We start from the raw sequence: 13,317 nt of genomic DNA on the forward strand, positions 1-13,317 counted from the left end.
CTGAGCGCGGAGATAATTATGGTCCCCGGTAAAATGGGCTCGGGAGTAGCAGTACGATCGGAACGCTCAAAAAGACGGGATAAAGCATCGGGTTTGATGTTTTTGGAACCCGGCCGGTAAGAAAGTGTAAAATCGAAACGACGACCGAAAAACAATGCCCACCGAGCCTGCCTGGAGTTAAGTCTTTTGGCGGTTCTAATGTATTCGAGATTCTTATGGTCCGTCCATACAATGAAAGGTACACCCGACCCTTCAAGCCAGTGACGCCATTCTTCCAGTGCAAGTTTGACTGCCAACAACTCTCGATTGCCAATGTCATAATTAACCTCTGCAGGAGATAAACGGTGAGAATAATACGCGCAAGGATGCACCCTTCCGTCTGAGGATGCGCGTTGGGACAACACTGCTCCTACCCCCACCTCTGACGCGTCGACCTCCACTATGAATTGACGTGAGCGATCAGGGGTGATGAGAATGGGAGCTGAAACAAAGCAGCTCTTCAGTTTGGCAAACGCAGCCTCGGCTGCGTTTGACCACCTGAACGTCAAACTAGGGGAGGTCAAGGCGGTCAGAGGAGCGGCTAGTTGGCTGAAATTGCGAATGAAACGCCGGTAAAAATTGGCGAACCCCAGAAATCTCTGCAGGGCCTTGCGAGACTCTGGGGATGGCCAATTTACCACAGCCTTAACCTTCTCAGGATCCATGCGAACACCCTCAGTCGAAATGATGTGTCCTAGAAAAGAAACAGACTGTGCATGAAAAACGCATTTCTCCGCCTTGACAAACAATCCATTCTCTAGCAACCGCAGAAGCACTCGTCGTACGTGTTGCACGTGTTCCTGGAGAGACGAAGAAAAAATCAATATGTCATCCAGGTAAACATATATGAACAGATCGACCATGTCTCGCAACACGTCATTAACGAGTGCTTGGAAGACTGCCGGCGAGTTTGTTAGCCCGAAAGGCATCACGCAGTACTCAAAATGGCCTCTAGGGGTGTTAAAGGCAGTCTTCCACTCATCCCCCTCCCTGATGCGGACCAAATGATAAGCATTACGTAAGTCCAATTTAATGAAAACGGACGCTCCCTGCAACCTCTCAAAAGCTGAAGACATAAGCGGCAAAGGATAGGTATTCTTTACCGTTATGTTGTTCAGCCCTCGGTAGTCAATGCAAGGTCGCAAGGATCCGTCCTTCTTTCCCACAAAAAAGAACCCCGCCCCCGCTGGAGAAGAAGAAGGGCGGATGAACCCCGTTGCAAGAGAACTGGATATATATTTCTCCATGGCCGCCGTCTCTGGAATAGACAAAGAATATAACTTGCCCTTAGGCGGAGAAGTTCCTGGCAATAACTCTATCGCACAGTCATAGGGACGATGAGGAGGAAGAGAATCAGCCCGAGACTTACTGAACACCTCCTTCAGGTCGTGGTACTCCGCGGGCACGTTAGCCAAATCCACTGCTTCCCCCTGAAACACAGACTCAGAAACATTAACACCAGCAGACAAAAGACAAGACAAATGACACTCCTCACTCCAGCTAACCACAGATCCGAGGCGCCAATCGATCCTGGGGTTGTGTTTCTGGAGCCAGGTGTGACCTAGAACAATGGGGGATTGAGGTGAGTCCGTGATGTAAAATGAAATCTCCTCCGTATGGTTGCCAGCTGTGATGAGAGAAACCGGTACAGTGGTCTGTGTGATGACTGGCAGTCTGTGTCCGTTGAGTGCAAAAGGTGCAATGGGGTGTTTGAGGGAGGTGAGAGGAATGTTGAGTTTAGTAGCCAACTTACAGTCCATGAAACTACCCTCTGCCCCAGAATCCAACAAAGCGTGATGATCGAGTGCGTGGGTGGACCACCGTAGACTCACCGGAAGGAGTGTCGATGTAGATGAGGTCTTCCTGGCAGAGATCCCACCCGATAGTAGCCTCCGTTTTACTATCGGGCTTGGTCTTTTACCGGACAGCGCTGGATGTGATGTTCTTGGCTGCCGCAGTATAAACATAGTCCCAGGGATCTCCGCCTGATCCTCTCCTCCCGGGAGAGCCGAGCTCGCCCCACCTGCATGGGTTCAAGATCTCCCGGTGGGCTGACCGCAACCTCTGAGCGCTGACGCTGAGCCTCCGGTCTGGTCGCGAGAACTGCTCTCCCCCTCCGTCTGGCGGCTTGGTCGAGTCGGTTGTCTACTCTGATGGTGAGGTCGATCAGGCCATTGAGAGAAGTGGGGAGCTCGACGGCGCGGATCTCCTGTTGGATGCGGTCAGCCAACCCATGCAGGAAGTGATCCCACTGCGCCTCTTCGTTCCACTTACACTCCGCCGCCAGGGTGCGGAACTCAATAGAATAGTCAGCTACGGACCTGTCTTCCTGACGTAGGTCCGTGAGAAGTCTAGCCGCCTCCCTCCCGGCGACGGAGCGGTCGAAGACCCGTCTCATCTCCTCCGAAAGGGCGTGGAACGAGGCACAGCAGCTGTCTTGGTTCTCCCACACCGCCGTCCCCCAGAGGGCAGCCCTCCCCGTCAGTAGTGACAAGACGAATGCCACCTTCATTTCCTCGGTGTGTGAACGTGCGGGGCTGCAGGGCGAAGTGCAGAGAACAATGAGACAGAAATGATCGACAAAACTTAGGCTCACCCGCATATTTCTCAGGGATGGGGAGGCGTGGTTCGGACTGGGAAATCCCTCCGGAGACGATTGGCGGTGTGGGTGGCGTGGGAGGCGCAGCGGGTGGCGGTTGTTGTTGTCGTTGAGCCTGGAGAGCGAGCTCAGACACCTTCGTCACCATTGCTTGGAAAGCTCGACCCATCTCATCTATCGCCTTGTCTTGGCGATCCATGCGATCAACGGCTCTCTGCAAAAACTCCTCTAGATGAGATGGGGAGCGATCGCCTGCTGCTTCCATGATGGTCAGATCCTACTGTGACGGCTCGTAAAAGAGGAGGAAGCAATTGCAGGCAATCAGAAGAAGTTTATTGAAATCAGAGTCCAGAATGTAGGCAATGGAAACGAAGGTCTACGGTGGCGTGAGAAGAGCTGGATGGTGAAGTCGCAGGTGAAGGTGAAGACGGTCAATGGATGAAACCAGGAACAGACCGGAACACTGACACGAAGACGACAACACGAACACAATCCAGCACACGAACACGGAAGACGGTAAACCAACTAGGAAGTGGAGACATGAATGAGGATCTGACAACAGACAGAGAGATGGGTGAGTATATGTAGCTGAGTGGAGATGAGGATCAGCTGGAGCGAGACAATCAACACACAGGTGACAACAATCAAACAAACGAGCACATGGAGACTACGTGAGTACAACAACAAACACAAAACATGACACGGAGGAAACAATGGATTTCCTACCGTGACAGGTTCTTGATTCCTCGTTCGAAGCTGTTGTACATTACGAACTCATTTAATCAGTATTACACTGTAAAAAATAAGTTTAATTTTAACTGTACAATTTTGTAAAAACGCTACAGAAAAAAACTGTTAATAGGTTAACGGTAAGTTCCCGTACTATATACAGGGAAAAACTGTAAAAGATCTAACCAGACATTTCATGTAATTTTACAGTAAAATGCTGTTAATTTTACAGTTTTTAGAAGTAAAAAATAAATAAATGTATAATTTACAGTCAAAAACTGTAAACTGATATTCAGAATTCCCTGCATGACACTCCACATTTGAAAGTATTTTGTTTAAATAATCATGTTTTTTAATAGTTTTTGTTATCAGTTATGTACATTTGGGCTTTATGTTACATCTTCTGTTGTTTAATGGAAATTTATTGCATTATTTAATTTTTATGTGTGTCACCATGATGGTGTTTTGTGTTTGCATGAATGACTCTGTGACACCTTCTATATATTAATATAAACTTCTGCTTGTGGCGAAGCTACTTGTGATGAACTTCGATTCTTCATGTGGCTTTCTCTTTTATCATCTGCATTATTATGGTGGTTGTCAGTATGTTAAAGGTACAAAACAGTTGTTGAATTTACTGGTTTACATTCAGATTTTCTTGTTTGTAAATAACAGTTTTATACTGTAAAATTTACAGTTTTTGGCTGTAAATGTGTTTACAGTTTGTTATTTAAGTAACACAGTATGAGAGACTCCTGCTGCCAGACCTGGATTAAGAATTCAGTGGCTGGCCCCTGGACACAATGACTTGTGGAGTACCCCCACACCCCCCACCTCAGTTTTGTACATTAACGGGATGCAATAATAACAACACAGGGCCTCACTCATGGAACTTGCGTAAATACATGAGGATATTCAGAGTATTTTGTGCATAAAACAGACGTTCCCGAAAACTCTCCTCCAGATTCACAAACGCTTTGTAAACATCAGATCTGATAGTTAAACATGTGCATGTTAACAAAGTCCAATCATTTGTAAGTAGGGCGCACGTGCACGCTCGTTCACAATCAGCATAATCCCGCCTACAGCTACATAAATTGCGTGTCCAGGAAAACAGTGGAACATTCTGGACTCCTTTCTCAGGTTTGGCTCCAGTATATTTCATAAATGCAAAAAAGACTAATAGGTCTTATGGCAAACAATATATATTCAGTTATTCAATTATAAAATGGCCAGCTGGTGGCGCTTGAGAATGCTTTGGTTGCTATGATGTCCACGGCAGTAACTTGTTACCAGTATCTCATTTTGAAGAGTATTACTGAATGTAAATATGCAGTAACCAGTGATATTAACTTTTCCATTGTTCTTCAATTGTTGTACAAGTAGGACGGTTGGTTGGAGTGGTATTGGTCCCGCCCCTCCACGACTGATTGGACGGCTGGGTAAAAAGTGACACTGATGAGCGCTGCGTTTAAATTAAACGGTTCAAGCCCCGATATACTTCTAGCGAAATTGAAGAATGAACAGATGTGATGCCATTTCGAACAAAATCCAGCAAAAACAAAGTTTGTTTTGTGTTCGTTTTGGGAGTTCGAAACTGCTTGCCAAAGCTAACTTTCTGGAAAAGTTTGTTCCAGCTGCAAAACTCCTTCATACTACCATTGGTCCAAGACGATTACATCACAGGAGGTGTGCACTGAGGCTCCGCCTTCTTCCACACGGAACTCTTCTCCGGGTTCATTTCATCTGTCCAGTCCTCAGAGGTGAGATGTTCATGCAGTGGAGAGACGCTTTATGTAGCAAACTTACATATTCATATTCATATAAACGTCACTTCTTCAGAGTGGGCGGCGTCAGAATGTTCGTGTTAGGGATCAGGTGTACATTTCTTTCATACCAACTAACATTTTGAAAATACGAACATTTTCATGAATTCTAAAGTTTACAACAGAACGGCTTTACAAATGATTTACACAAAAATTTGTTCTGCTCATTTTTCATTAATGAGGCCCACAGAGTTTAAGTGATTATGTAAAACTCTTTGAACCCGGATAGATCGGGTCAAAAACCAGTTCATGGAGTCTCACTCTCCACTGCCTACATCGCTGAAGACATTGCGTTCAGTGTGTTTTTTTTTCAATCTTGCGTGTCCCAAACAGACATCGGTGGGTGGAGCTAGTGTAAATAGCGTTTGCCAACAAGTGTAAAGTGCATAGTGCACTTAGTGTAAAGACACTCTGAAATTTTTTCCCCCCGGTCCCGTGCCCATAATGCCCATTGGATAATCCGGCCCTTCCTGCTGATGTAATGTCTGCTTTATTCACCTTTAGTTTTGAGGCCACATCCTTCCCCTTCAAAGAAACTCCTCTCATGCGGGGGAAACGCTGATGTGTGCGCATGTGTGGAAATCCACAGTTTCCGAAGTGCAGAGGGAATATTACTTAAAGGTATTGTGTTTGAGGTACGAAACCGTATTTTCATTGAGTTAATGACACTTCTAATAGATGAATTGGTCTGGTTTAACTATAATAGTAGCTGAGAGATAAGAAGATGTACAGGTGCTGGTCATATAATTAGAATATCATCAAAAAGTTGCTTTATTTCACTAATTCCATTCAAAAAGTGAAACTTGTATACTATATTCATTCATTACCCACAGACTGATATATTTCAAATGTTTATTTCTTTTAATTTTGATGTTTATAACTGAAAACTAAGGAAAATCCCAAATTCAGTATCTCAGAAAATTAGAATATTACTTAAGACCAATACAAAGAAAGGATTTTTAGAAATCTTGACCAACTGAAAAGTATGAAGATGAAAAGTATGAGCATATACAGCACTCAATACTTAGTTGGGGCTCCTTTTGCCTGAATTACTGCAGCAATGCGGCGTGGCATGGAGTCGATCAGTCTGTGGCACTGCTCAGGTGTTATGAGAGCCCAGGTTGCTCTGATAGTGGCCTTCAGCTCTTCTTGGGCTCTTCTATTCTTGGGTCTGGCATATCACATCTTCCTCTTCACAATACCCCATAGATTTTCTATGGGGTTAAGGTCAAGCGAGTTTGCTGGCCAATTAAGAACAGGGATACCATGGTCCTTAAACCAGGTACTGGTAGCTTTGGCACTGTGTACAGTCCTGTTGGAAAATGAAATCTGCATCTTCATAAAGTTGGTCAGCAGCAGGAAGCATGAAGTGCTCTAAAACTTCCTGGTATACGGCTGCGTTGACCTTGGACCTCAGAAAACACAGTGGACCAACAGCAGCAGATGACATGGCACCCCAAACCATCACTGACTGTGGAAACTTTACACTGGACCTCAAGCAACGTGGATTGTGTGCCTCTCCTCTCTTCCTCCCAGACTCTGGGACCCTGATTTCCAAAGGAAATGCAAAATTTACTTTCATCAGAGAACATAACTTTGGACCACTCAGCAGCAGTCCAGTCCTTTTTGAAGCGAGACGCTTCTGACGCTGTCTGTTGTTCAAGAGTGGCTTGACACAAGGAATGCTTAGCTGAAACCCATGTCTTGCATACGTGTGTGTGTAGTGGTTCTTGAAGCACTGACTCCAGCTGCAGTCCACTCTTTGTGAATCTCCCCCACATTTTTGAATGGGTTTTGTTTCACAGTCCTCTCCAGGGTGCGGTTATCCCTATTGCTTGTACACTTTTCTACCACATCTTTTCCTTCCCTTCGCCTCTCTGTTAATGCGCTTGGACACAGAGCTCCGTGAACAGCCAGCCTCTTTTGCAATGACCTTTTGTGTCTTGCCCTCCTTGTGAAAGGTGTTAATGGTCGTCTTTTGGACAACTGTCAAGTCAGCAGTCTTCACCATGATTGTGTAGCCTACAGAACTAGACTGAGAGACCATTTATAGGCTTTGCAGGTGTTTTGAATTAATTAACTGATTAGAGTGTGGCACCAGGTGTCTTCAGTATTGAACCTTTTCACAATATTCTAATTTTCTGAGATACTGAATTTGGGATTTTCCTTAGTTGTCAGTTATCATCATCAACATTAAAAGAAATAAACATTTGAAATATATCAGTCTGTGTGTAATGAATGAATATAATATACAAGTTTCACTTTTTGAATGGAATTAGTGAAATAAATCAACTTTTTGGTGATATTCTAATTATATGACCAGCACCTGTATATGCATGAGGAACAGGTCTTCACAATTGTGTTAAAAAAAATTATTAAATGAAACAGCAATGAGAACAGTTCCAGTTCCTGTTTTCATTTGAGGCCTATTACAGGAACGTTCTATTCGGTTGTTAAGTGGTGACGTTAGAAGCACTGTTTCCGGGTCCAAGCCTCAACTCGCTTCACTTGCGAATACTACCTCAGCATCCGTTTATGAGCACTGTTTATTTATATTAAACATATATTAAACACAAATAATTTTTATATTTATTTATTTTCATTGTTTGACCATCTGTGATTTCGGTATGGAGTTAAACGTTAGGATTATAATTTTTTTGGTAGTAATATATCGCATTGTTAGTGTATATTAGCACCTTTTGTTTTTTCTCGTGGTATCTGATAGAGCGTTTGGACACGGAAGAGGTGACACGTGACATCAGACTTAAATAGCGAATTGCCCTTTACTGTCACTGTCAGGGACTAGAGAAACCATGGTAACCGTTTTACAAAACAAAACAACAGGCCCCGTGAAGCTGTGATTTACAGTGAATATAGAACAGCTAGGGTTTTAGTCACTACGCTCCACGTCAACGTATCTTAGCTGTTCTACATTCACTGTAAACCACGGCTTCACGGGGCTTACTGCTTTATCTAATGCATCATCTCTGTGTGTGTGTGTGTGTGTGTGAGAGTATGTGTTGGTTTGGTGTGTTGTGTGATGTTTGACCTGCTTCAGTTCAGAAACTTCATTTTCTGTCTTCATATTCATTTGTGTGTCTAAACTCAGAGCTTTACCAACCAATCCTGGAGCCCATCTGTCTTGCAGCTTTTGCATCGCTGAGTCTGAAATCAAGTACATTCTGACTATAGACCTCATGCATCAGAGAAACAAGTGCACAGCCATTTCTAGAATTTTGTCTTTGAACTTCCTTTTTTTCCGGTAGCGCTATAGCCTTGCTGTTGAAGAGTAATGCGCTGGTGAAGTAGATTTAGTTATTGCCCCGATAGCACACGCTCTTCTGCAAGATGTCTGTTAAAGATCACTTCATCTGGAAAGTATCTGCTGTGTACAAACATCTGATAGACGTCTGTAAGATGTCAGTTTTATATGCATTCTAAGTCATAAACATCTTAAAGACATCTTCTAAACGTCTATTTGACATCTGATAGGAAACGTCCTATAGATGTATTGCAGATAAACGCAGATGTCAAATAGACGTCTCTGTGATGTATGCGTGTCATCTGGGTGTATAGTGACCCAAAGTAATCATGAGCATTTTAATGTCACATAAGGTCTATAGAGTATTTGAAAAACAGACAGTATGTGAGGCGAGTAGTATGTCTGGATTCATAAAAAACAAAAACAAATTCAGAAAAACAGTAGGCGAAAAGTAACCAGTTGACCTACTACTTCTGCCCAGATTCTGAAGAACTCATTCAATGGACACTTTACTGTCCCATAAGGCCACGGGAGAGGATTTATGAATGCCAGTGAAGCTGTAACAGTAACAACATGGCAGATGTAGTACATCCCAATTTCAATCATACTATCCATATTCATACTATATAGAACAAACTTTTTTAATGGTCGAGAACTAAGTTCAAATTCAAATGTAGTGCCTACTCAGAAGTCTCCAGCTCAGTAGAGATGGCAAGACCTGAAAACCAACACGTGTTTCTGCTCCTGTGTCTATAAAAAACTCAAGAAGAAAAGAGACCTGTAAACATGAAAGTCACACGAGCAGAGAGACACATCACACTCACACACACCTCTGCTTATCTGTCTGTGACTGCAGTATCTGAACATCTCTACTCTTTCTGTCTGCTTAGGTTCTTTTAAGCTTTATGAGACTAAACAAACCCACTGTCTGACTGCTGTCTGCCTGAACACAAGCAAAACAAGCACACACACAGTGCTGAATATATATTCAAAGGTTCTCATATTGTTTTTGCAGTGTAACTTCATTTTCACTGTAAAAAGTAGTTTAGAATAAGACATTTGTTTTTAATTGGAATCTCGGTCAGTTTGAATCATTCTGATGTACTGTTCATTTACACTCATCTCAGCTTTTTATTAACAGATCTGATCATACAAGTAAAGCAAAGATCTGTCCTTTATAAAATAAAGAACGTTATATGAAAACAGAAGCTAAAAGCATGAACTGAATCATGAAGACAAACTGCCGTTGTGTCTGGATGTTTTTATTTTTATCATCTCGGTGCTTTCAGCGTCAGAATGAGGAGATGAGATGATGGAGCTTCGCTGAATGACAGTCTTTGTGTGTTTCTGAAAGCCTGCCGTTCTCAGAGAGATCGATCACTTTCCACTCGATGGCAAAGTCCACATACAGCAGCGATACGGGATCTGACCTCATAAGACACCAAACCTATCAACTAAATGTTCTACCTCAGATGTAGATGAAGCTCATTCTCTGATACATGTCATGTTTTTAATGCATGCTGCCAGATCGTGTGTACTCTGTGTGGAGGAATATGTTTGTATGCCTTAGCAAAAGAGTCAAACATGTTTAAAGTGTAATTTATAGAATGTTATCAAACACCATTCATGATTTCAGATGATTTGAGAAGTTCTGAAAGTCTTTATTTTGGCACATTCAGGTGGTTTATCTGTCAACAGTACATCATTTTCCCACACGGGTGAGAAATTCATGTACGGCTTTTACATGTAATCACGCCTACATGGCAAACCACCAATGAGAGCGATGACGATGATTCATAGTAATAGTGTGCCAATGCTGAAGCTGGTTCGCTTGTTCTGAATAATGAAGAAAACCACCACTTGCCAATGATACAGTGACATACACATTTCCAACATTTTAACATGTAAATCAACTTTATGTTTCACCACAAATGACAATGAAATTTATATTAATATTGATTTTAGTAAGCAAGTCCCTGCACTCCTTCTCTCTCTCTCTGGGCTGTTTTGTGATCCACAGACAAAGAAGAGTGAGTTAGACACACAGACACACACGTGATCAGACAGACATTCAGCCTGTAATTGTGTGTGTGAATCACCCTCATAAAGCTCAGTGAGCGTGTGAACGCAGCATGACAATATCACTGTCTGCAGTCACACATGCTTGTGCATCAAGTCATGTGCAGGACAGACTGTGTTTTTCTACTCTACTTATTGTCATATTGACTGTAACCATGATCACGGAGATGAGCAGTCATTCTGATTTGAAATGTTCATCTGATTTTGCACTTAATGACGGTTTGTTTGTGGCTAGAGACGGATCGGGATGCGCGGGATGTGATTTTCAGACATAAAGCAACATGCAAATGACACTCCTTTAGACCTTGATAATTAATCTTTGTCTCAGACACAGATGTTCAGACACACACACACACACACACACACACACAGAAGACACACACACATACATATATATACACACACACACACACACACACTCACAAACATATGTACACACACACACACACACACAAACTCACAAACATATACACACACACACACACACAAACATATATACAAAATCACACACACACTCAAACTCACAAACATATACACACACACACACACACACACAAACATATATACAAAATCACACACACACTCAAACTCACAAACATATACAGGTGCATCTCAATAAATTACAATATCGTGGAAAAGTTCGTTTATTTCAGTAATTCAATTCTAATTGTGAAACTCGTGTATTAAATAGACTCAATGCACACAGACTGAAGTAGTTTAAGTCTTTGGTTCTCTCTTGATTTTGGCTTATATTTAACAAAAACCCACCAATTCACTATCAACATATTAGAATACTTCATAAGACCAATAAAAAAAAAATAGTGAATTGTTGTCCTTCTGGAAAGTATGTTCATTTACAGTACATGTACTCAATACTTGGTAGGGGCTCCTTTTGCTTTAATTACTGCCTCAGTTCGGCGTGGCATGGAGGTGATCAGTTTGTGGCACTGCTGAGGTGGTATGGAAGCCCAGGTTTCTTTGACAGTGGCCTTCAGCTCATCTGCAGTGTTTGGTCTCATGTTTCTCATTTTCCTCTTGACAATACTCCATAGATTCTCTCTGGGGTTCAGGTCTGGTGAGTTTGCTGGCCAGTCAAGCACACCAACACCATGGTCATTTAACCAACTTTTGGTGCTTTTGGCAGTGTGGGCAGGTGCCAAATCCTGCTGGAAAATGAAATCAGCATCTTCAAAAAGCTGGTCAGCAGAAGGAAGCATGAAGTGCTCCTAAATTTCTTGGTGAACGGCTGCAGTGACTTTGGTTTTCAGAAAACCCAATGGACCAACACCAGCAGATGAAATTGCACCCCAAATCATCACAGACTGTGGAAACTTAACACTGGACTTCAAGCAGCTTGTGCTATGAGCTTCTCCACCCTTCCTCCAGACCCTAGGACCTTGGTTTTCCAAATGAAATACAAAACTTGCTCTCATCTGAAAAGAGGACTTTGGACCACTGGGCAACAGTCCAGTTCTTCTTTTCCTTAGCCCAGGTAAGACGCCTCTGACATTGACTGTGGTTCAGGAGTGGCTTAACAAGAGGAATATGACAACTGTAGCCAAATTCCTCGACACGTCTGTGTGTGGTGGCTCTTGATGCCTTGAACCCAGACTCAGTCCATTCCTTGTGAAGTTAACTCAAATTCTTGAATTGATTTTGCTTGACAATCCTCATTAGGCTGCGGTTCTCTCGGTTGGTTGTGCATCTTTTTCTTCCACACTTTTTCCTTCCACTCAACTTTCTGTTAACATGCTTGGATACAGCACTCTGTGAACAGCCAGCTTCTTTGGCAGTGAATGTGTGTGGCTTACCCTCCTTGTGAAGGGTGTCAATGATTGTCTTCTGGACAGCTGTCAGATCAGCAGTCTTCCCCATGATTGTGTAGCTAGTGAACCAAACTGAGAGACCATTCTGAAGGCTCAGGAAACCTTTGCAGGTGTTTTGAGTTGATTAGCTGATCGGCATGTCACCATATTCTAATTTGTTGAGATAGTGAATTGGTGGGTTTTTTGTTAAATGTGAGCCAAAATCATCACAATTAAAAGAACCAAAGACTTAAACTACTTCAGTCTGTGTGCACTGAATTTATTTAATACACGAGTTTCACAATTTGAGTTGAATTACTGAAATAAATGAACTTTTCCACGACATTCTAATTTATTGAGATGCAACCATATACACACACACACACACACACACACACACACACACACACACACACACACACACACACACACAAACATATACAAATACAGACTTTTCATCATTAAAATGTGAATTATTTAATGCTTAAAACTGAATAAACATACAGTGAAATAATAACAAACTGTATTTCCATATTTATGTATGAATAAAGTTGATGCTTCTAAACTTAGGACTGTCTCACAGTTGTGACATAATTTACACCACAGTGAACTATTGATGGTAATCAAGTTTAAGATCATGTTTATAGCTTGATGAAATGTTAGACATGTTATGTGAAAAATATAATTTCAGCAGAACATATAATATATAATTTCCAAACAAGCTGTAATATTGTCAAATAATGCAAACTCATGAAAATGTCAATATTTAATTATGTGTATTTAGGACACATAAAATGAAAAATTAATTAGTATTTTTAAAATAGTTTATTCCAAATATATTTAAAATGTAATTTATAGAATGTTTAAACACAATCGATCATTTAATATGTGAAGAATATGTTCATGATCCTGTCCGCTGGACAAATGACAGAAACTAGGAGTTTACTTTCTAAAAGTGCCTACAGCTGAAAAACAACC

This window comes from Cyprinus carpio, chromosome A6 (genome assembly GCF_018340385.1).
Source record: "Cyprinus carpio isolate SPL01 chromosome A6, ASM1834038v1, whole genome shotgun sequence".
Lineage (NCBI taxonomy): Eukaryota > Metazoa > Chordata > Actinopteri > Cypriniformes > Cyprinidae > Cyprinus > Cyprinus carpio.